We start from the raw sequence: 26,121 nt of genomic DNA on the forward strand, positions 1-26,121 counted from the left end.
TAAGTGTCATCACCATCATCGCCCCACCATCTCCGTCCCGTTCGCTCCCCGCTAGCAATACATACGCTTGTACGAGGTCTGTTAGAAAAGTATCCGGCTTTATTTTTTTTTTTTTGCGAACACCTGATGGATATGAAACAAGCGCGCTTGCATCAGGCGACCTTGAACCTTCATGCGCATGCACGAATTTTTTCCCGCCTGCCGATAGCGTCAGTCGCTGGGACGCAGCATTTGAGTGAGGCAGTGCGCAGTGCTCTCGTCGGTTTTTTATTGCAAGGAAAATGGCGGAGTGAAAAGAGCAGCGCTACTGCATCAAATTTTGCCATAAACTGGGCGACAGCCAAGTGGAAACCATTCGAAATATTCAGACGGCTTTCGGTGACGATGCTATGAGCAGCACACAGATTAAGCAGTGGTACAATTGATTTAAAGATGGCCGCACATCGGTGGAGAACGAGCCACGCTCCAATCGGCCATCAACATGCCAAAATGACCAGGTCATTGCCGAACTGAACGCTATGGTGATGCGGGACCGTCGCGTGACTATCCGAGAAATTGAGGAAGAAGTGGACATGAGCAATTTCTGCGCACATTCTATTATCACCGAAGATTTGGCCATGGAGAGAGTTGCGGCGAAATTCGTGCCGAAGCTGCTCACGGTGGAGCAAAATCAGCTTCGTGTTGAAGTCTCACAGGACATGCTGGATTCCGCAAACAGTGACCCCGACTTCATCAACATCATAATCACTGGTGACGAGTCTTGGGTGTACAGGTACGACCCGGAAACCAGATCCCAGTCGTCACAGTGGAAACATTCCACGTCACCAAGACTGAAGAAGGCCCGCCAAGTGCGCAGCAATGTGAAAGTGATGCTGACTGCGTTCTTTGACACCCTCTGTGTGGCAGACCACGAGTACGCACTCCACAGGGTCAAACAATGACCAAATAGTACTACAGGGATGTCCTCCGTTGCCTACGTGATGCTGTGCGGCGCAAGAACCCGGAGCTGAGGTCAACAGGAAATTGGCGCACCCATCGCGACAATGCTCCTGCACATTCCTCGCACTCGATTCAGATTTTTTGGCGAAAAACCAGACTCCTGTAGTTCAAAAGACTCCTTACTGTCCTGATATGGCCCCTGCGACTTCTGGCTGGTTCCCAAAATTAAAAGGCCATTGAAAGGAGCGCGATTTCGGACAAGGAAGAACATTATGGCTGCAACGACAGCTGAGCTAAACTCCATTCCGAAAGGGGCCTTTTCGGAATACTTCGCAGAATGGCAGCACCGCTGGGAGAAGTGTGTGGAGTCCCAAGTAGACTACTTTGAAGGTGACTAGGTTTCTAACGCTCCAGTTATGCAAGTTTTTTTTCTACGGCCAAAGGTCGGATACTTTTCTAATAGACCTCGTATAATAAAGCGCGAGGTCAAGCTGGCGATAGGGCGCTTAGAGATGTGCACTCTGTTTCGGTTTTCCAAGGAACGCGAGCTGGCAGAACGCCAGAAAAAGCGACACTTTTGCTATGCGTCTTCTCCCGTTTCACTCCGTACAAAGACGAGCAAATAGTCCCCCCTAAACAGTCGTTTGACTAGAACGGTGGGTTTGTCACGAAAACTTGCCATTTGGAATAGGCGACCCACTTGAAAGTTCAGTGCCGGTTTTTCGCGTGCAGAGTCACCGCCGATTGACGCGCACAGTGTTACGGAAGTTGTGTGTTCAGCAGTGGCTGGCTTTTGAGACTGATTAAAGTCCGCTCACTGTGATGCTGTTGCGATATTCTTTCGCGGCATTTTATCTCGAAATACTCTTATGTGACCAACGGACGTTGGCCCGAGTAATGTCGCCAATGTCCACGCTCCTTTCGTTTCCTGCAACTCAAACAGAAAGCGACATACTCTCCTTTGTGATGTAACAACTTGCGTGGAAGCCTTCCGGGGCCATCCCGCGTTCTTTGTTCTTTCCAATCATCGCGCCGAGGGCGGTGATGCCTAGATGCGCCTTGTTTTACTGATGGCCGTTCGCTGAGTACAAGGGACAAGAGAGCGAGAAAAAGAAAGGCAGTGAGATTGACCAGGAGAGGGTTCCGGCTGGCTACCCTGTACTGTAGAGAAAGGAATGAACGCATGAAAAGGGTAAGAGAGAACAGGCGGAAAAAAGCATAAATGACGGAAGTAAAAAGCATGCCGTACTGTGACAGCCTGTCGCTACTGCGACGCCCTCTGCAAGCCGAGTAGTGCATGGCGTGCCTTCAAGGCTGACGATCCCCGGCTCTACCATCCAAGAACTGTCCGCCATAATGCAATGTCCGCCACTGGCGGGCGGCTGCTCGGATGCACAACACATCGCTTGGCTTTCCGCAGTGGTCGCTGGGTAGGTTAATATGAGCGCATGCGTGGCGGAGGTCTCTCCCAAGCAGGCGAGGAGAGCAGCGTCCTTCCTTCCCACTTCGTCTGCTTTTGCGCCCTTCTCGCAACGTCCCTTTTCCGAGCATTTCTCTCCAGGGAAAGCCGAGCACCACGCTGGAAGACACTTGTAATGATGACAAAGAGCGGCCTGTCGGGCTTAGAGCCCAGTGAGTCCTGCACACGAGACGGGTACTCTACATCGCTAGCCGGGTCATCGTTGCCAGAATTGCGGCTATATAAACGGAAACACTGAGAACAACATCTCGACTGCCTCAACCATATCTTTCCTTTCCTGCATGCTCAGTGCAGGACACGAAGTAGACCGCACTGGGAAAGTGCAAATGTTTGAATGATGGTTTATTCTTGTGGTTTCATGCTTTACAGTATCAAGGAGCCCACACGCCTTGGCATCTGCCATACTGCAGGAATAGATGTGCAGAAAACTCGGCCTGCAGCTTGCCGATCTACAGTCAAAGCCGCAACGGCAGCTGTCTGCCGATTTAGGAGACACGTCTCCACGCCCTTGGACGTCATCACGCATCTAATAGAATATTAGGCGCACAAAACTGCACCAAATTGTTTTATAGATTATAGCGACTATGATAATGCACTTGAAGCTCCCAAGATTTTGTCTAATTGCCTCTGCAGTGCCCAACCTTATGCACGTAAGCACACTTGGCTGGGCCATAATTTTTTGCCTCAGCATTTTTTTCTTTATGATTCGTTATTATGAATGTCTCGTTCTATGGACAGTTTTGTGCGGTAACCAAAGTGTCCATATTAACGAGGCACGACTGTGTATTGCAGCATAAGCCTTTGAAAAGCCTTAGCAGCCACATGCAGTTCATTCCCAGGGGGAAAATTCTTAGTGGAAATCTTCTCATTTCAACCCTGCTGATTTATATTAGCACATTCCCAGCAGCTGTTGGAACCAGAAGCTGTTGGAACCAGTAGCTGTTGGAACCAGAGCCTGCTGGAAGCATTAGCTTCCATGGAGGCGCCAAAACATTACATTGAATTTTGTTTGCATAAACCATTCGTACAATGTGTTTTGTTTTTAATCTTTCTAAAAGTTAAAAACAAACGTTGAAGTAACTTTATAAACTTAAGGCACACTAAAAAAGTAGAAAAAAACAACCAAGCCTACTGTAATAGTTATGGTTTTTTGGGGTTTAACGTCCCAAAGCAACTCAGGCTATGAGGGACGCTGCAGTGGAGGGCTCCGGAAATTTCGACCACCTGGGGTTCTTTAACGTGCACTGACATCGCACAGTACATGGGCCTGTAAGACTTTCGCCTCCATCGAAATTCGACCGCCGCGGCCGGGATCGAACCTGTGTCTGTCGGGTCAGCAGCCGAGCGCCATAACCACTAAGCCACCGCAGCGGCAATAGGTAAAATGGTAATGACATCCTGTAAGACCATGCAGATCTGTCCATAGGGGCAACGCACATAGAGCATCAAACCTCCATCGAAAACCAGCTACTAAAGCAACAACAAAGCACTACAATATTTAAATTTCTTGTGGAACTCATATACTCACATATTCTAATGCCATATGGGCTCATGCATGCTTATATATCCCCCATTATGGGCGTTCCACATGTGTCAGTACGGAATGCTTAATACGCCAAGTTCTGTCATTAAATTTTGGCATTATTCAATTTTTAGCACGCAGAGAGTAAGAGAGTTAGCTGCAAGCTTCTGTTAGCTGAAGAATATTCTTACCACACAAAGAAAAAAAGCTCTCCATACTGAACAGAAAAAAAACGTCCTTTGTTGCGACCAGTGCAAGCAACAGAAACAAGCATAAAACCAGTTAGCACCCTGCTGGAAACAGTAGAACGAGCAGAAAAACTTATCAGGTTACCTGCAAGGACGAGCAGAAAACGAATAAGTGTGTTGGAAGCAATACAACTAGCGGAAAACCACCTGGTTACCTGCCATGGGGCCACCAGGAAACCAGAAAGGACCCTGCTAGAACCAGTACAGCCAGCAGGAAACCAGCAGGATACCTGGTGGTTTTTGCAGAAGCCAGTACAAAGCAGTATATTCCCAAGAGACAATTTTCACCTTTGGTCTCTTGTGATGGCACAGCGAGCCTGTCAAATTTAATCATGTCTAATTGTGAACGATCCCAGAAAGTCACTTGTTGGAGTCGGAGCAATGTTCACAAAGTGACATTCTCAGCAGATCGAAAAATGCAAGTCAAGTAGATGTCTATTAACAGATGACCTCTTGCGAATACTCGCATGGATGTTTCATGGGTCTCTCAAAAAGATGTTTGATATTGGGACCATTTGTGGATCCCTCTTAATGCTTCTGATTCTCTGATTGCTTTGTTCGTTTCATCCTTTCCTAACAACTGTAATGTGTAAAAGCCTTCGACCAAACTACATCCCGCTTTCACCGAACAGAATGTAAGCCTGATTGACGGCTGGGGTCGGTCGATGCCAGGACAATGTTCGACTGAAGCCCAGATACGGCACTTAGGGTAATGGCTAGCGTCACCAATTATTCTAATAAGGATCGCGTATTAAGCATGGCTGAAGCTTCTCTAATAGGTCTAAACGCATACAGACCTTTCACCTGTAATGGGTGCACCGCTGCACGCGCGTGGCGCAGGACGTCGCCGTGAAGAGCATAGGCGTGAGTAAAGGGGTTAGGGCAAGGGGGCAGTGGTCCCTCTAACAGATAGGCGGAAGTGGGGCGCAAACTGTCTCTTATTGTTCACTGCTAGCTAGGGGACATGAATAGGCGCTACAACTAACTATGCTCCCCCCCCCCCCCCCCCCCCCTTCCTTCTTATGGAGAGACCTGTGCACCCCTGTGCTGAAGAGTGCCTGGCTTATCCGTTTTTTTTTTTTCGCTGGAAACCTTAATATACAGGGGCGATGGAAAGAAACGCGAACAGAGCGGAACCTGGGCGCTCCGCTGTTCGCATTTCTTTTCAGCACGCTTTTACTGCGGTGGTAGCAAAAAAGACGCTAGAGCCGTCAGCGATGCATTCTAGGGCGATAGGGCGACTGTAACGTCTTTTTTTTTACCACCCAGGTAGAAGCCCGATAAAAAGAAATCCGAACAGCGGAGCGCGAAGGCGCTGCGTTGTTCGCGTTTCTTTCCATGGCGATAGTACGGGCTTACTAACTTGGGCACAGTCCTTGAAACGACTACCATGCGCGCCCTGACTGAGGCATCGAGAGCTTCTAACTGTGCCCACCGCCTTGGCCCAGTGGATATGACGTTTGGCTCTCTCAGAATTAATCCGGAGCCCTCTATGGCGACTCTTTCCGTCATTTTTCACAGCGCGTTTAACACTCGACTGAAGGGAAGATTTTGTCATCAGTACAAATTTTGTTCTTTAATGTGTGACCCATTTTTTTTGTAAATCACCGGCGACGAAATCTCGGATTCGGCCGAGCTCGCGGGCAAAAGCAGTAGTCACCTCGGCGAAGAGTAATCCGGGCTCTCGCGAAAAGCTGCCAGAAAGAGCCGCGTTAAGTTAAACTTTCTCTCTCATTGATTAGGCCTTGAACAACAAAGAAATAATCTCCTCAGTGAGCCCCTCATAAGGGTCTGTCGCCGATGTTGTGAAGCATTAGTACCAAATTTCGCCGCTTCTCAAATCACCGCACCGACGCCGTCAGAGAGGAGCCAAAAGCTTAAATTACTTGTCTAAACTAGAATCTTTTCAAAAACCTCTGAGAATGACCTTTCTTTACGAGACATCTGTCTCGTTACTCGAGGTTATAAAGACGCTTCAGTCGGAGCATCAACCTCCTAAAGAATTGGGGTCAGGCACTTGCAGAGAGCCACTGAAGCGTGCACGGCCAAATGAATAGGGTACACGAAGACCTAGGATTGTAGCCGCGCGGTGTGCCCCCTTCGTCTCAACTACGCAAGTATACTCGCCTCCGAGACAGCACTCGTAGCTTTTGTACGCCATTCGAAAAGGTGTTCAGACATGTTGCTTAAAGGGCAACTGCAGCACTTTTTTGAGAATTTCGCGATATTCAAGGATTCAAATCTGTGTAGGCTGTAGGTAAAGCATGTCAAGTGTTTTTGCACTAGCATTTAAAATAGTGACGTAATCAACGATTGAATTTTGCGCTTGTCCTCAGTGCACAGGAGGAGTGCAGGAAAACTCAGCGTGACGTCACGGAAGGTATGATTTCAATTTACCGCTCTCCCCAGCCACACCCTGCCCTGATGCGTTAGACGCTGCCAAACAACTCTCAGAAGGGTTCACCTTCGGTGCCATTGGTTTTGTTGCTTCAAAGTAGGCGTTTGTGCGTTGGAAATGTACCGATACCTTCAATGACGTCATCATGCGCCCCCCACTTGGCGTTGTGCGCTGCGGAGAAGCTTGAAGGGCGTCCGGTTTTTAATCGGCGATTACTTCACTATTTCAAGTGCTAGCCCAAAAAGAGTTCGCATGCTTTACCTGCACGTTTCACATATTCGACCCTCTTAAGCTCGTTGATTTCTAAAACCAATGCAGTTTCCCTTTAAGCACATCCAGCGGAACAACCCTTATGACTTGCAGTTCCCAGGTGTCCCCCAGACTGACCTGCAAACTGTGGGCCAATGTGGAAAACGGAGATGCCAGAGGATTTCGCGCACTACGACCAGACCTCGTCGTGTTGGACGACTGCAGCCTCAAGAAGATTTATCCGGAGGCCGGAACTTCCCGCCGCATAGTGTCAGTGCTATGGCCGTCGCTCCGTTGTTTTGGAAGCAATACGCGTGCGACTAACCATTTTGTACCGAAAGGCTTTTACATCTTCACTACTAATGCTGAACGAGAATTTTCGAAATTGAGTGTTGGCAACAAGAGCATGCGAACATGATCGAGTCGACAACGTCAACCTCCCGCAACAGCCAACTGTACACACGGTGTGCACGAATAAGGTAAAAAACAAAACAAAAATAAGTTCTTTGCGTCTACTCCTCCTTTGTCAAATTGTGTTTGTTTTTTTTTTCTCGCGGGTAATCACCGCTTTTAGAGTTTGCGCCGTACAACTAAGAGAAAAACACTGATATCTGAGAAAGAAATGAACGCCGAAAAACATCCCCCGATTTTTCTCAGAAATAAACGCCGGAAGGTTTATGGCCCACATACAGATTATAGCGCCACCGATTGCAAGCAGCAGGAGCTTTTCTTCTCCCAATTAGCTGCTGCCGATGTGATATCTACAGCTCGCGCCAGGAAATCTATCGTGGGCTTATTGCTCTAAGCTGCCTGCGTGCATGGGCAGTTTCTGGTTGACTGGCGCCCGTCACGTCGACGATCGTGAAATAGTCCAGCGTGTGATGATTAACACGCCCGCCACGCCATTAGAAACGCACTGGCCTAACGTACAGCTTTTTGAACTCGTCCTTGGGTTTGCTGGTGCCAGCTGTAGTTGCCACTGTAGTTACGACAAACTGTAAGATAAATACAGATTCGTGTTTTAAGGAGCTAGTGCTATGGGCGGCCAGTGGCGCAGCTGGAACGCGCGACTCATAAAGCAAGTCTAATGCATCTCGTTGTTGCACCAAAATTAGGACGAAGGAAAAAACATTCTTTTTGATCCGCAAAACAGATAATTTGTCCTAATTTTAGAATGAGTAATCACTGCAGAAACTAATTGAAGAAAGACGCGTACAACGAGTGCGTCGTTACACAGGAGCGTGAATTTGTACTAAAAATTTAGTCCATGGCTGCAGTGGCATCCCCCCCCCCTCTCCACAACCTCTCCTCTATTCTTCCTAGTCCAACCAGTCAAACGGCTACTTTGTAACCTTTCGTGACCTCTGGAAAGGCAGCTGTACGAACCGTTCCAGCATAAGGCAGACTGAAGAAAATGTCTTGTCTCGAAGTGGATTTGCATGCCCAGAAAGGATTGTGCGCATCTGAAGTGCTTGCTGCCGGGCATTCCCTCGAGAACAGCTCGCGCGCGTATCCGCTATCGAACAGACTGCGCGACGACCAGCGGGGGCTGATTCCCAAGGGGGAGGCAGAACGCGCGGTGAATCAGATCGAACGGCCAGCGGTGACAAATTTGCTCTGCATTAGGAGGCGCGCTACTCCTCGGCTATCTGGACGCCGGAAGAAAAAGACGCGATAGAGAAGGAGGAGGGGGGAGAAATGTATTTGCCCGCAGGGCTGTCGATAAGGGCGGCCCCGAGAACCCCGTCCGAACAACAGGCGAAGGGAGCCCGCGAGCAACGGTATGGCCAGGCGCCTGTGGGGAGCTCGGAGGAGTGCTCTGCAGAGCTGCTCCTGCTGCCGCCGCCCGAGTACCCGTGAGCGTGTACACAAACGCTTCTGGCTGACATGTTCGCTCGACGCTCTGATTTACCTACCGCTACTGCCGCTGCTCCGAGGTCTGCCGTCCTTCTGTCTTAGAGGCTCGAGTGTTTGCTGCCGGTGCTCACTGGTTGTAGGGCTTCAGTGTGCGCCCTAATTTCATTTGCCGCGCCGTTCTCCGAGAGGAAAGAGCGTGCAAGCACGTCACGCATCCTTAGACCTAAGCTTTCGGCCGACCGGAAATGTCGAAGACGGGCGGTGGAGTCGTCGTTGTTCGCGCTACATCGTTGTGCCGCAGTAGACGTCGAAGAAGTGGAAGCGTTTGGGTACTCACGCTCGTGTTGGACAAGCATTGCGACGTTGGCTGGGTTTTCTCCTCGCGCGTCTGCAGTTGACGGCTCTTCGTTTATTCTCAATTTATTAAGTGTGTTACGCTGGTTTTTGTTTCCTTCTACAATGTCAAGATGAAATCCCGGTGCCAGAGAAGCTTGAAAGAAATATGACTCGTTGCTTCCGTTCAGGAAAAGCAACATTTTCAAAGCGGAAGCTGACGGAGAAAGCCCGAGCCGCCGCGCCGTTCTCAACCGGTCGGAAAAAGGAGGAAGGCATCTAGCCACTTCTGGCTTAGCATCTGAAACCTTTCGCTTCCCACGTAGCGGCAATGCGGCTGCTAAGCTCTGGTATCACGTCCGGGTCCTCTTCCGCCCTCTCGCGTTTTCTTGCACCGCGCATTCCTCTGCACCCGGAAGCTCTTCTTTCTTTGCCTTTTTTCAGAAGGAAGACTTCGTGACTCCTTGAGATGGAAGAAGCAAGTAGTTCCCTTCCTTTCCCCCTTCGTGTTCTTTCAGCGGCTCCTCTCTTTTGCTTTCTTCGCGTTTGTTGAGAGGGACAGCATGAAATATACAACAAATACGTAAGAACGGTGGAAGGCTGCGAGCGTTTTAAGATATGGACGCACAAAGTGGAAGTCCCGCCGAACAAAGGCAGCTATGACACGCCGCCACAAAGGGGCAGAGGAGCGCCACCGAATGGCAATAAGGGACACGTCATCGCTCTTCACCGTCGCTCTCTGTTAATCGCTTTACACGACGAGACTTGCGATCAGAGGAGCGAACACAGTCTCATCCCTCTCTTGGCAGAGGCTTCGCGTCTCGTAGAAAAAGAAAACGTGCGGGCCGCTTGGGCATGATAGCCGACCTGAGCCTTCGTTCCTGCATCCAGACATGACAGGTTAACACAATGAAGGTATGCTTATCAGCAGGCTGCGCTTATTGAGGTAAATAAAATATGTTTACTTTATTTCTGCGGTTTCTCACTGCGAATGAAGGACATTTTATTAAGTACTGCGGGGAACACCTGGCACAACGAAGGAGACATTAAATGCTACCATCCCCAAAAGATGGGCAACAACTTTGCGAGCTGCAAGCAAGCAAATATCTCAAGTGCGTTGTGTACAGGAGTACTGGGTACATACAACATCCACGCAGCTGTCACCAAGCCTAGGGAAATGTGTAGGCCCAGTATCAGTCGCTTTATCAAGGCTGAACGGTCGGCATATTGCCACAACTACACTTCACTCCCCTTTCATCTACGAGCGGCAGGTATGTTGCACCTGAGAAGCTGTGGCTTTGGAAGAGTTCACCTTAATCCCTTAATCGCGAAAGCAGCACAATGCAGAGGCGTCCAGGAAGTACTCAGGGGATTTCGCTGACCGGAGAAATCTCCAGCGCTGCATCTAATTTCTGCTCCTTTACGGCAGCCGTAGTGAAGTGGTTTTCCTGTGCAGGAGTGTTGATTTCCAGATTTCTGCAGCCCGTCCATCAAGCATGTACACGGTTTTTGCCGCTGTTCTGAAGCCTAAACACATAGCCCTCTCATATGCCCGCCGATGCTGTCATCACAAACCAAGTTGCGTAGCCAGCCTTTATCACCTCTTCGCATTCTATAAACGACGACGAATTCTCGCGCCCTCTCGCTCCCAGCCATACATAGGCTGGTTCCTAAGTTGAGCTGTTATTGCGAACACGAGGATCCAAAGCGGAGTCAAAATAAGAGAATGACAGCACTGCGGCTGCCCGATCCCCTCAAGGGCAGCTATACTAAACTACCAGTAGTGTCCCCTATAGCCCGTTAAAGTTGCGAATAACCTTTTCATTATTAAGTTTTGTGCGTGAAATTTCGAGCATCGCGCAGTGTACTAAAACGGGGCGCGGTGTAAAACGAGCGGACGCATTGCACAGAAATTATCAAGAAGAGCAAGCATCGAATATTGCCCTAGATTACTGAAGGCTTGAGTATTGAAGCAATATGCTTAGGCACGCTGGAGTGGGACTGTTTTATCCGAGAGGGAACCTTCCAAAGCTTTTCCGCTTCAAGAACCATTACCATGCGTGTCTAAAAACAAGAGTACGGTCTCTCTCTTTTACATACACACACAGACGCGCGCACGCACGTACACACGCACGCACACACACACGTAAGCACGCAAGCACGCACATATACGCACGCACACACGCGCACAACGAACAACATATAACGAACAAACGTATAACGGTTGTAACGTTCTATAACGAACAAACAGTAGCGAAGTAACCCTACGGCAATGAGCACCTCTTGCCTTATTCGGGCTCGTGCCCGACTAAAGCTGCGGACGGAGACTTGAATCGAGAGACAGAAACGCTTTCGTCGAAAGCCACCTTGGCTTTGAACGCAAGGCGGCGTGCACGTCGAACTTTGTGCTCGGAAACGTTGCAGCGACAACCGTTCGGTCCATGGTCTAGTCGGCCTCCGTTACTGCTAGTCGTCAGCATCCTCAGAAGATGAAGCGGCTTCGAGTAGTGCCGGCGTCGAGTAATACCGGCGTTAGTTATTCAACGGGTGCTGAAAGATTCGTATACAGTGAGGCGCAGCCGCTGCTCTTCCCGAATGTGGTCGCTCAGGTTAGAGGCAACATTTTCGGTCTCGTATGCCGCCTAACCTGACCGTGGTCTGTGTCGTCACCGAGGCATTATTACCGCGTTCGGTGGCGGCGAGACATCATCAGCGAAAGTAAAAATCAAAGAATGAAGAGTGTTTATGCTCAAAATCTGCAATGCTACCTCGCAGCGGGCATAAGGCTTCTTCTCTCTATTGCTTGGGTAGCTGCGCAAGCCACGCAGCCAACGAGTGAACGAGAGAGGTAATGGAAGCCATTTTTTTCCTTTACTGTCTGCACCAGCCTAATTAACGATTAATATACGAACAAACATAGACTGCAAGATCCGCCCACTATGAGCCTAATTAACTCTAAATGAGAGAACGTTTTGTTTTTGTTAGAGTAGCCATGCCTTCAAGCAACAAAAACACAGAAAAAAATGCAAATGACGTTAACAACCGTAAATATGTCCAAATTATATGCTTTCGAAACTAGACTATGCAACGCCATGGGTTTCAAAATGGCGGTACTTTTTCGTACAAGTGAAACACTTGCATCCCCGGTTACTCCGCTAATAACTGACATGTATTTATTTATTTTATTTATTTACAGATACTGCCAATCCCATCCGGGATTATTGCAGGAAGGGCCCATATAAGATTGTCAAGTGCATATAACACAGTGGAATGAGCCAGGTTTGGCAACATGTTAGTGTTAACAGCAACTTGTAATAATTTTGGATAACAGGGTAATAAAGCTCGAAAAGGAAGAATGGGTTTAAAAACACGCATGTTCATGTTATTTATACATTTTGAAAAAAAAAAAGATGCCCAGGTTTAGCTTGGTTAAGCCAAGAATGCGTTGCATATTGCGCGGCCTTTTTGCGCGAGGTATTGCTTGGCGGCACTCGATTTTCTCAGCAGCTTTTCCTCCGTGGTGTATGGGTGGATGGATGGATGGATAGGAGCGCCCCCTTTGAAACGGGGCGGTGGCAACCGCCACCATGCTCAGTCGTCTTTTTTTGTTCTTTTTTTCTTTTTTTCCTTTTTACGTGATTTGGTGACGTCACGTCACGGTTTGGTGGCTGCCCGGCCGCGCCCAAGGGCTGAACTGAGTGATTGCAATATGCTACGCATAAAAAAGGAACAACTAAATCACAGACAAAACCCCGAGGAAATAAAAATAACAATGGCATGGTTTTTGTAATGATGTTTCTTATAACTGATTCACAAGCAAAGAAACAAAGCTATAAACTGATGAACTGTTAAGAATTGATGGATCTAGGATTTTCCATTCACTTATGGCTCGCGGAAAATATAAAAATTTGAAACAGTCAGTACGAAATGGCTGTTCGGTGATTGTTTGCGAATGCTTATGCCTTGTGGTCCTTGTTGTATCATAACTAATGTACCTCGAAGTATCTTTGTTTATCTGCTTGTGAATTAGCTGATACATGAACTTTGAACGCCCTAATTTGGCTCTGCTTTCAAGAGTTAGAATGTTAGTGTTCTTAAGTAGCTCAGTAGCAGAATCTGTTAATTTGTTTTTATTAAAGATGAATTTCCCTGCCTTCATTTGCATCCGCTCAGGTTTGTGTATGTATTCTTTAGTAAACGGGAACCAAACCATGTTAGCGTGCTGCAGGGTGGATCTGTCGAACGTGTTGTAGGCCAGTAATTTTGTATAAGACGGTGCTTGTCGGAGGCGTCATTTAAAAAATAGTAGCCGTTTTAGAGCCCTAGATGTGATGCTATTTATACGGGAGTCCTACCTGTAGTCTTCTGTCAGCATCACACTAAGTTATTTATATTCGTGGATTGCAGCCAGTAGGGAGTTATTATATTATATTGGAAATCTGAACGTTTTCTTTTCCTTGTTATTCTTAATACAGCTGATTTTTTTTTTTACATTAAGTGACATTTGCCAGTCAGTGCACCATTTTGACACGGTCTGCAAGGAGCTATTCCGTGGTAATTGATATTCAAAAGAGTGGATTTTTTAAATTTCCTATTTTCGTGTTCAATGTTATTTTAACGTATCAACTTCATGTTCCTTTCGTACAATCACCTTGTACCGCGTACATTGTACCGTACTTGTGGTTTATTATTTCTGCATGTTCCTTTTTTGATATTCCCCCTCACCCAATGCTCTTCGGGGCCGGTGAGGTACAAATAAATAAATAAATAAAATACGCAGTCATTGGCAAAAAGCCTAATGTCTACACCAATGCAGGACGCCAGATCATCACTGAAGATTAGAAATAGTATAAGAGCCAGAACAGAGCCCTGGGGAACGCCGGACATGAGGGGGTCTGGCGCAGAAACGTCGATATTAATAGGTACGAAACTGTGATCGGTTTGTCAGGAAGTCTTTTGTCCAGTTTTTATTTTATTTTATTTATTCAATACTGCCAGCCTCCAGTTGGTGGCCAAGGCAGGAGCGGTACAAGGATATATCGTACATCGCGACAAAACAAAGTAAGTAAAAATGCGAATAAAGAAGCAAAAGCTAACACACAGGGTTTCATAGAAAGACAAAGAGCAAGATTAAATGCACTCGGTTACCTAAAAATACAAAAGAAAGCAAACAAATGAGCATGAATGAATACACTGCACTTAAAATGACGAGATGACAGCAGATAAAAAAGACTTCTGATCTGTCAAACGGACCACATCACACGGAAGCCCGTTCCATTCCAATATCGTTCTTGGAAAAAAAGAAAACTGATACTTCTGTCGAATGTTTTCTTTTGAGTCGATACGCTTTCGTTCGGCACCGTGACACCATGATTGTCAAATTGTGTTTATTGCGCGTTGGTCGTCAAGTGTTGTATGCTATGTAGGTTTCAAAATGAATGTTTGTTAAGTTATTGACAATCCCATGCAACATTTTTAGACGGTGCAACTTGCGACGACATTGAAGTGTCTGCAGTTCAGATTGCCTCAATAGATTAGTAACCGAAACGTGCCTGCTATATGCGTTGTAGATAAATCTAAGCGCCTTGCTTTGAACGCCTTCAATGCGCTGTACATCTATTTGGGTGTGCGGATCCCAAACCACATCTGCGTATTCCAGTAATGGCCGTACGAGTGCAGTGTAAGCTGCTAATTTAGTTTTAGATGTGCAGTGCCTTAGACGATTTCTTAACAGCCAAAGCCTGTTGGACGCATTTGAAACTATATGCCCGATGTGCAAACTCCAACTCAAGTTACTATTGAATACAACCCCCAAGTATTTGTATTCGTTTACGGGAGAGACAGCTCCACCGTTAATTGTGTATGTGTAATTAAGAGCGCACTTTTTACGCGTAAATGTCATTTATGAGCACTTAGACGTGTTTATTGACATTTTCCAGACTAGGCACCACCTTGAGACCTCTGACAGGTAATCATTCAGCACACGGTGATCCTCCGCATTTTGAATAAGCAGATATACAACGCAGTCGTCAGCGAAAAAACGGCACCGTACAGGGGAGTCGAAGTTGAAGTCGTTTAAGTAAATAAGGAACAATAGTGGACCGAGAACGGAGCCCTGGGGTACTCCTGAGAGAACTGGAGCTGGCACAGAATTGGAACCTGAGATCGGGACGTACTGGTGCCGTTCAGAGAGGTAGGAATCGAGCCATTGAACAAGACGCTGATTTTGTAATAGATGTTTGAGTTTTATTATTAGATTACGGTGCGAAACGCGATCAAAGGCCTTCGCAAAGTCGGGAAATATTGCATCTATTTGCCCACCCTGATCAGTGCATGCCAAAAGTTCATTGGTTGTGTGAATTAGTTGTGTTACGGTGGACAGGCCACGCCGAAACCCATGCTGGTTACTAGAAAAGAAGTTACTGCTTTCTAGAAAAGAACTCAAGTGCTTGAAAATGAAATGCTCCATAACCTTACCCGAGGTACACAGGAGTGAAACTGACCTGTAGTTGTTTACACAAAGTTTGTCACCCGATTTGTGGATAGGGATGACCTTTGCAGTCTTCCAGTAAGCTGGAACTTCTGAATTTAAAAGACTTTCATTGTAAATGATGACAAGATATTTCGCGCACCATTCTGCGTAGCGGGAGAGAAACGTATTTGGAATGCCATCGGGCCCAGGAGACTTCTTTTTGTCTAAACTGAGTAGAGCTGCAAAAACTCCTTCGACAGATATTTGTAGGTCTGGTAAGATAAGGCACGTGGATCGAAATTAAGGCTCCTGCCTACTGTCAGTAGAAAACACTGAAGAAAAGTAATTATTGAAAGCTGATGCAATGTCGTAAGGATCCTTACTTTCTCTGTAATTAAAACGAGTTTTACTAACTGTATCCTTCTTCTTTGTTAAGTGTGTCCAAAATTTGTGTGGGCCTGCGGTGAGAAAGTTATGCATTTTAACGTTAAAAAAAGTGTACTTAGACTGTTTAATTTTATTGCTCAACTCTGTGCGAAGTGACTGTGACGGCGCTTGAGCTGGAGCAGTTCGCGAGTAATCCAGGGAATACTGCGATTCATTTTTCTAAGTTTAGTCGGCACGTATCTTGTGATACATTTGTGTACAATAGACTTGAAGTGCATCCATAGGTCATTAACTTTCATGAGACCAGCCGCGTGTTTCTCAACGAATTCATCGTAGTCTTGTCCCAATAAATCTAAGATACTTTCGTCTAGGGCATTGTTGAAGTCAAGAAATGGTTTTCTGAACTGAAATTGTTGACAATTACATTATTACCTAACGTGTACCTTATCTTGTGAAAACGTATTTTGTGCGATACCCGGTTGAAATATTTTGAAAAATCTAGAAATATGAGGTCGACTTGTTTCTGGTTATCTATGCAGAAGAATATGTCATGTATTAGTTCACGTAGCTGAATGACTGTTGAGAGTCTTTTTCGAAATACATTCTGGAAGGGAGACAAAATGTGCTCGCGTTCAAGGAACGTTGTTATGTGCTAGAGGATTATATGTTCACGAAGTTTACAGGCTTTACAAGTTAGCGAGATAGGACGGAAGCTGAAAGCGTCAGTTCTACTTCCTGACTTGTGGGCGGGAATTACTTTAGCTGTTTTTCATTCGTTAGGTAGGGTGCCAGTTGATAGGGATGTGTTAAAAATAACATACAAGTATCTTGCTACCAGTTCAGCATACCTCTTAAGAAAGATATTGGGTATGCTGTCAGGACGTATGCCTTTCTTAACGTCTGCGGTTAGCAACAGGTTCAAGGCTCCAGTCTCGGTAATTGTGAGGTTTTACAACTTTTCATCATATTCGCCTACGGCGGGAGGTTGCCGTCATCGACTGTGAAAACTGACTGGAAGTAGTCGTTCAGGGTGGTCAAGGTCTTGTTCTTGGGAAGCTTGGTTATCTCTACGTGGCTAAGGATTTATGTAATCCCAGAACTTTGTGGGATAACGTTTTAAGAAGCTAGGAAGAGTGTTAACGAAGTAATTTTTCTTGGCTACCGATATTTTCGCTTTAATTTCCTTAATAGCAGTAGAAAGAATGATCTGATTACTTTGTTCATGTTTTACTCTTTTCCGTAAGCGCTTTACTCTTCGTTTTGCGGGAATTATATCGCGCGTTATCCAAAGGTTTCTGTGATTCTTCTTTTTTTGTCTTGGTTGGTACATAGTGACGGATGCTTTGATAGGATCATTTGATAGGTCCTGAAAAGAAGAAATTTCTAAAAGAAGGTGGTTTATTATGCTTGCATCATCTATGCTTACCATCATTATCATCTTACAATCAGTATGCTCGCATCATGAAAATATTTAACGCCACAGAACGACTGCGCTGGCTGAACGCAGTATGGTGTTGGGTGAGTTCGATATGAATGATTTTACTTCAACACACTTCGTGCGCAAATCCGAATCATCACGCAGGCGTTTTTCTTTCTCGTTTTTCTTTTTTTTTATTTGTGGCTTCAACATTACACGAAAGTGGCCCTATATACCAAGTGCTTCAGAGAAGACTTCAAGTAATATTCAAAAATACGTTTTTTGAGGTAAAAATATGGCTTTTTTGGGATAGTATTAGCAGTGTTACGGACACCAGAAGATCGGTTAATCGTCTTAAGTAATAAGCTGGTTAACTAATTTTTAATAATGAACTTTTTAACTAGTAGAGTTAGGCGCCTAGTTGCAATGAGAGATTTGTAGCCGGTCGTTAGTGATAGCCATATCAGTTTTTTGGAATTTCGAAAACGCGATTATCCTTGGCGCTGTGGCTCGACAAAATTTGGCTTTTTCGACTAGTACGTGCACTGGAAAGGTTGCTTTGCCTGCATGCCTTTCTAAAATGCATGTATTTTGGCACGACTTAGCCCAACTTTGTTGGTCCACAGCGTCGAGGATAATCATGTTTTCGAAATTCTAAAAACTGATATCGCTATTACTAACGACCGGCTACAAAAAAATCTAATTGCAACCGGTTGCCTATCTGTGATAGTTAAAAGGTTGGTTATCAGAAATTAGTTAAATGGCGTACTACTTAAGACAACTCAACGACGTTCCGGTGTCCGCCAACATTGGTAATACTATGGCGCAAAAGCCACATTTTTGCTCGAAAAAGCCGATTTTAAAAAATTACTTCTTCTATGAAACACCTGGTATACCGAGACCTGGTGAACGCGTATGGCGGTGGTCATGGTTCCTGTCACTGTCGCTCTGCCGGAATGGCCAAAAGTGGCACGCTTTGCTAATGTTGCGCCGGAATAGGTTCATTTTTAATACAATGTTGACAATTCCGGATCGTATTTCTTTTACGCAGCGCTTTGCGCAGTGACTTTTTTTTTCGGTAACCTTTAGCGCAAACACTAATACTGAAAGGAAGACATCCACAATCACGGCATTATTAAAACCAATAGTGCTCTGCACTGTCGACCATTATTGCTACACGATAGAAAGGCACCACGCCCAGTGAAGGGTTCTTCCTTTGAAACTCGTGGGGGAGGGGGGGGGGGGGTAAGGGGGAGGGGGCACTAAATTTCCGCCGGTCTAGAAGTTGGGATTTCGCTGCCAGAACGCTTTGCCTTCGAGAAGATGAGGAGCAAATGCGGATGACAAGTTCGCGAGTAAACAAAGCTTCATGAAAAAAAAAAATATTCAAACGCCAAATTTTCAAAGAAAACGCGGTACTTTTTGTTCTGAGCAAGGCTTTCGTTTCACGCAGACCGCAATTTTTCTTGGAGCAACTGCCACAATGATTTATGGACTGACTTTCAGTGCTGTGTTAAGGAGTAATCATGGAAGGGAGAGCATCACGGCTGCTAAGGGAGGCTGTACATCAGCCTCCGTCTAGAATCAGCGCACCAAACAAGGACTGCCACTAATCACCAGAAAAGGCTGGTTTCTAGCGCAATGCCATGATAGCTTTAGTACCACGCGGGCAAGTAATCTAAATAGAATCTAAGGGAAGCTAATAAAAACGCCGTGTTTTTAAAACGGAGGTTCGGAGGTTTTAAAAACGAAAGGCATCAAACTTCGTTGTCCGAAGCTCAATACGTGCTTACGAGACGCTCTAGTGTCAGCTGTAAACGTTTCTGTAAACTCCTGTAAGCTGTAAACTCCTCGGTTGGTTCATTTAAGCAACCAGTGAATAAATTAATTCATGCGTATTCACGCATGAATTTTTGTTAAATAATTGTTAACTGGGCGTGCAAGCGTATGCGTCGGCGCCTGATGGCTGCTAAGCGACAGCAAGAGAAGGCAGTTAGTTTATTGACTGCTTACGGACGCAAGGCTTCTAAATAGCCTTATTTTCGTAAGCAGTTACAGCATGAAGTTCAGAACAGTACTGAATATCGAAGAGGGCATTCGGGTAAGTAACAAGAAAGCAAGCAAAATGCATTTCCAGAAAGGTTTGTTATATCTTTGGGGTCATTTTGGGGAGAAATGCTCAACAAGACAGTCTGAATGAATATAATCAAGTTATTAAATCTCTGGTTAACGCCATTCGTACGGTAAAAATACTTGTAACTAGTGCGTATAACGGGATATAATTGCCCATTTTTTTCTCGTTGCGAACACTGCAGTGCGAGCAACACAAGTGGGAGTTTGAAATTACAGGCAGGTGATGACTGATTACAAATTGATGACGGTGAGGATTAGACTGAACATTAGGAATAAGCAAATTAAAATATTGATCAGCGATCACTGAATGAATTTCTAGGTGAACAAATGAATTTAGCGCATCTGAGTTTGACACGAAGGGAGCAGATCACTAGAATGATTCAAACTTCGCAGTTGTACTGTGTTTCAGGACATCAAGCGAAATTATTATAGTAATGAACAAGAATAATGAATTAAAATACGTTACTTATTTTTTATTTCGCATCGTTTGGCACATATTTCTATTGCTGAATATGGGGCTATTGTGTGCGCTCAATACGATTGTCTGCCACACCTCTGGTGTGGTGTGTGAACAGTATGAATCCTTCAGGGAAGTGCGGTCTGTCTTGCTAATTAAATCATGGATCTTAAGTCAAAAGTTCACAAACCTTTTTGCTGCTCACAGACTCTATATCAAACTCATGCTGGCATTCAGCTGCACCAGAATTTGTATTCTTAATGCACAAAGTGCTGCTTCAGTTTGGTAGCAATGTTTTATTACATTAAAATACCGCGCTAGTAGTGTTATGGCGCTTAATTTATGCCTAAGTACAGGGTGTCTTATTTTTCTTCAAGGCACGACCCTCCATACTTGTTCTTGTGTAATTTTTTTGCGTTGCAATAAAGCAACAGGGCAACAATAAGTTATTGAATAATTGACGCCATAGAGGGAGGGCTTTGGATTAATTTCGACATCCTGGGATTCATAGCACGCGGGCGTTTTTACGCTTCACCTCCACAGAAATACGTCCGCCACTGGCGGGGTTCAATCCCCGCCAGAGGCGGGGCTCGGCAGCCAAACACCAAAGCTACTGCGGCGGGTAATTACGAAATTAATGAGGTTGCTTGAGCATCCAAAGTTGCGATTATTTCTTTTATTATCTTATTCTATAGCTTCAAACCCATTTTATAAGATGTCTTCGTTAATTTTGTCAGAACATTGTCTGGCTTCGAACGCTCGCTCTTGCCATCTTCCATAACGCGCCCCGAGGCAGCTGCCTAATCCCATGTTTTGTTAACACCCGCTAGGCTGCCGCTAAAGCTCGAAAAGGCTGCTGTTAACCGTGGTGCTTCAGCGCTCTCCTTTTAGACGGTTTTAAGCCTGAGTTTAATCCCCCCGGTTTTATCGGGACAGCGTAATACTCAAAGTGAGTGTGAAAACACCGAAACGGATTAAAACAACGGCTCCTGACAAACAAAAACAGGTGTTCCGTGTTGATGTTAGCCCTCAAAGCGTGTCCGACTTTCAATTCAATTTAGGTTCGTCAGTGTAAACACTATCTTTATGAACAAGCTGCGCATATTTCTGAAACTGTGTATAGGAAATTTTATTTTATTTATTGTAATTAACGCACAGCTTAGTTTTATTGCGATTTTCAAAGGAAACAACAGATGGGAGAGCAAGTTTTTGGGCGACTAATCAGCCTAATCCAGGACGTGGAATACAGATAAAAGGAGCCGGCGTGTAGCTTATTCGAACCCTTGTCCAAAACATATTTTGAGGCCTCTGTTTCGACATATGTCGTTGAAAGGCACAGACAGGCCGAGTCGCTTACTACTAACCACACCTTGTTTATTGGCAGGCTCCTTACAGACCGCCTATGAGGACGAGGCTGCCAGAGGGACTCGACTGGGAACGAGAGTAGAGTTTATGGTGCCGGATAGGCGTGACTCACACACGCACATGCAAAAAACAAAAAGCGACTTGGCGCGCGGGCTTCCGGCCAGCATCATCTAACACGTTCGCGTTCCCACGCTACAGCCGCAACCTACGCTCCACGCGGTCTCAGGACAGCCGCTCCAAGTCGTGGAAAATTTTTGCTTACTCTGCCATCCTACAGCCTTTTTTTCCGCGGTGATAGTGACTGCTTAAGTTTTGTGGCGGTAGACGTTCTTGAAAACATTCCAAAAACAAGATGGCTTTCGGCATTAAAATACTCGTGAATGCGCTATACAATACACATACGACTGCGCGGCTTTATGTGAACTCGTCGTGATTTCCTCTTGACGCTTATAAACGAGCCTTTTTTGTATTTTTGAATATGACCGTCTTTGAGAGGCTCATATAACCAAATTAATATTAGGAACACCTTACCCGTAGCCCAAAGTCAGAAGGTTGGTTAAATGAATGTTTTTCAAAACGAATAATATTTATTCGTGTAGCAAACAGTTAGTCACATGGTTTGACCCGATAAGGGGCGGTTCGACATACGCAGTATTGTTTCAAGAACTACTGAGGCGTCACATAATTTTTTTTTTGTCTGATTCATAGGTGCTTTGCCTTGAAACATTTGATAAGGCAGAAAGTATATTCTTGCGTCGCATCACGAACAGCCTTTGCCTTCTGCAATGTAAAAAAAAAAAATGAAAATTGGTTTTTGAGGAAAGGAAATCGCGCAGTATCTGTCTCAGATATCGGTGGACACCTGAACCGCGCCCTAAAGAAAAGGAGAGAGTGAGAGAAGAAAGGAAGAGGTGCCGTAGTGGAGGGCTCCAGAATAATTTCGACCACCTGTTGGGTCTTTAACGTGCACTGACACCGCTCAGCACACGGGCGCCTTCTTGCGCTTCGATGGAGGCGAAACGCGGCCGCCGCGGCCGGGTTCGAACCCTGGAACACCGGCTCAGTAGCCGAGCGCTATAACCACTGAGCCACCGCGGCGCGTAATGCAATGTCAACATTTGCAGTTTTCTTGCCCTTCATATAAATCTTTTGAAAATAATAGACAATAAAGTAATATTCTCCACTTAAACGGTGTTTCCGCTTGTGTGACAAACAGAGCAATAGACCATTATCAATGACTGCTTTTTATTATAAAAATATGATCTTATCACAATGTCGCGAAGCTATGTTAATGAAATATTTCTTCAAGAACTCTAGTTTGGGCTAGTTGGTTCATTATTCACAAAGAAAACGGTGCGAAATACGGGGAAAAAAGAGAAACATACACAACGCTGGTCCTGTCGTGTATGTGTCTCTTTTGTCCCCGTATTTCGCGCCGTTTTTTTTTTTGTGAAATATTTCTGACCAACGCTCTAAACCGGCCATATAGAATAAACCTTTATGAGTTGTGCTCACGGATACGTTAGGTTTGTGCAAATGGAACATCAAGTTCCTTTAGAAATGTGTTCGATTTGACGATTAACAAGGAGGAAATCTAGGAGGAGAACTAGCTTCTACAAGCCCTTGTTTGAAGCGTTATTAACACGCAGCAATGTTAACGCGTTTGATTTCTATTCACTAAATATTTCAGTGATTTATATTTTGTGAGATAAAAATGGCGACCATATTATTCTAACAGGTCACAATTCCCAGAAAGCCTGCAAAGTTGGGAAATTTTTCACGCGAGATACAAGTTGCATTCGAACGACTGTCGACAAAAGCAGATTACATATGCTGTCTGTGTGTAAAGTGCCGCCGCGAAAGAGCAACAGTTTTCGAAAACCGAGTTTATTTGTTCATAGCGTGCGGGGCGGGTTGCTTGACACCTTTTCTACTGTTCCCAGACTCAGCAGGTGTGGCTGATAAGGCCAGTGCAGTCCAGCTACTTAGGCTGCGGAAGCATGTATGCGCGTCCGGCTGAATGTAAAAGCTGAACACAATAATCCTCAACTGCTTCCGCATATAAAGTGCCAGCTGCACAGCATAGCTGCACAATAATAACATTATACAACGAGGAAAGCTCTCGATGCACGTATGAAGCTCTAACATGGGCGCTGTAGAAAATGCCGCAAAATTTTAGTGTCCATCCTGAACGACAACCTTAGTTATTCCTACGCTGCGACAGTGGCAGTACCCATCCAGATGGCAGCGCAGGCGCAATCTGTATCCCCGAGGACATAGGCTTCATATATAATGAAGGTAACTAAGGCATCATGAGAAGCGCCCTCTAGTCTCTTTGCTGGCAGCAAATATTTTCTTTATTTTATGTGTCTCTATGCCCACATAGCGCGCTAGCCTAACGTAATGCACATACAACGTCCATAATCGTCAAGAATGGGCTCTTTGCTCATCTTCGGTGGATGCTTAGCCATACTTATTATGAGAAAAGTTTTTTGTGCAATTTGCTGTAATATGTTCAAGAACTTTGCAGCAAGATGAGGTTAACGATATGGGACAGTATCAAGCTACCACTTTCTTCTGGATAAGCGCAGCACGTGCCACCCTCCAGTCGGAAGGTTTGGTTGGTTGGCCTAAAATAAAGATGGCACACACCCACTAGAGGGGAGTGCCCAAGACACAGGCGGTGAATTGCTGGAAACAGGAGCGTTTAGAGGGGAAAGGAGTAGCAAGAGGGTATAGGCTGACAGACTGGACGACGTAACGACAGGGGACCTGCTAACTGGGAGATAGAAGACAAGATAGTGGCTTTATGTGCAAATTTGATTACAACGAATGTAATGTTTCAATTTCGCTCTGACTGAGAGCGAAAAAAAAAAATCAGAATGGGAGTCGCTGCGTTTCTAGAAGGAAATTTTGAAGAGCACAGCGCGCACTCCTGTTGCATCGTCCAAGCAAAGAAGCTCCAATGGAAAGAGTAACCGCAGTGAAAACAGGCAGACCCAGCTGGTGAAACGGAATTTCTACTAGGCGCCTCCCAGAAGAAGAGAAGCGACGGCAGAACAGCAGGTAGTGATCCACTTCTGTCTCAGGCTCGGCACAAAATGGGCACAGTGGAGAAACCGCCAAACCAGATCTGTGAAGGTAGAAATTTAGCAGATGCGTTGCCGTACAAAGATTTCCGTACAAAAAAGAAAGAACGAAAAATAGGGGAAAAGAAGTGAGAAAGCATTTCAGCACAGCGGCGTCAAAAGAAAAGGGGGGGGGGGGGGGGGGGGGTATTTCGTCAGGGGCAGGGCTCGCTTTTGTTTTCAGATTCAATAACGTGAAAATATGCGAGGTTGTGATACAAGATCAAGATCAGGCTGAGAACATACAGCACAGGCTGAAATATTAGACGCTGGTTTAGAAAACACATTGTGAAAATGAAAGTTGATTTTCACCGCGATGTCGCGTTTGTTGGTGAGCAACGTGCGCTCGTGCATCACTGCAGGTAAGGATTGCTTCTTTTTTCTCAAAAAATTCCTAAACTTTTCCGGAGCATCATGAATGAAGTTGGGCAAAGTGATTTGGAAGCAAAGTCGTTTAGCACAGCTTGGCTCAAGGTAGCCAGCGTCATTTGAAGGATGCTACGAGAAGCAGCTGCTCGTTTTACGCGCTTAGGTTTTCTTTTGAGGTGTAAGGTATCTTGCGTGACCTAGGGATTAGATTTGGAAGTCTTCTTACACGTCGTTGGAATGAAATGTGCAATACAGTAGACACACATGTCTATAAAGTCTGACCAGAGCTCAGTAATGTCAGCCCCATTAAAGCTGCTAAGGCAAAAATCTAAATAATCTGACACACTGTCGGCCCTGGCACGCGAGAAATCTTTTGAAAGCATGATTTTGAATGATGTGGCGCATTTATCAGCAACAAGAGGGCACGAAAGATACACCAGCCCATGCTCAGACAGCTGTCACAAATTGAAAACGAAAATTTATCAAGAGAACGGCTTACGAAAACGAAGTCAAGAGCGGTAGTGGACGAGCCATGCATACGCGTAGCTTGTCCCCCCACTCTCTCAAATTGTGGCTTAACATAATATCAAATAAATATTCAGCATGCGCGCAATGTCTAAATTTCAAAGAGGTCAAATCCCAATTAATATTGGATAAGTTAAAGTCACTGACAACGACTATATTGCTATGTTTGAAAGTTGACATGTGGTCTGAAAAATCGCGTAGGAACTGAGGGGGGGACTTTGAGCCCGATAAACGGTGAATAGCAAGAAAGAATGGCTTCTAAAAGAAAGCTTAAAGGAAATACTTTCATAATTTTCCTATTGACGGGTCAGAATTGCCTAGATATTGTTCTTGACCTCAGATACACCCAAAACAGTTAGGTTGGAATGCCTATTGCGATCTTCTAGGTCGAAAATTTTTTACTTCAAGGAGTTAATTGTACGCTCCATGCTGTCGATACGTTCCATTTGTTTTCAAAATCAGCAAACCACGTACTAAAGTCAGAAATTCATTTTTTCTTCAAAATTTCCCTGTTGTGTCGTGAGAGCCACTGTTTCGGTAGTTAACTTGTTATGAGCTGCAAGAATTGCTTTAATAGTTCTGAAGCGTCTCTGCAAGCGCCTTTAGGTCCGGGGTTGGATTCTACGTCACCACATAAAGGCAGCCTGCAAACACTATACACATGCTTAGCCATGTGAAGACATAGCTGGGTGCACGGCAAGACCAAAAGACCACTGCAATCACTTCTAACTGTAGCGGGAGAATCACCACCCTGTGCGAAGCAGAAGAGCGAAGCGTAAGCTAACATGCCTATGCGTGGTCTGCCGTGCCAACTGAAGCTAAAGGCTTGCGGAGAGGGGGAG

The sequence above is a fragment of the Amblyomma mixtum genome, chromosome 3, assembly GCF_055824585.1.
Source record: "Amblyomma mixtum isolate Tamu chromosome 3, ASM5582458v1, whole genome shotgun sequence".
Classification (NCBI taxonomy): domain Eukaryota; kingdom Metazoa; phylum Arthropoda; class Arachnida; order Ixodida; family Ixodidae; genus Amblyomma; species Amblyomma mixtum.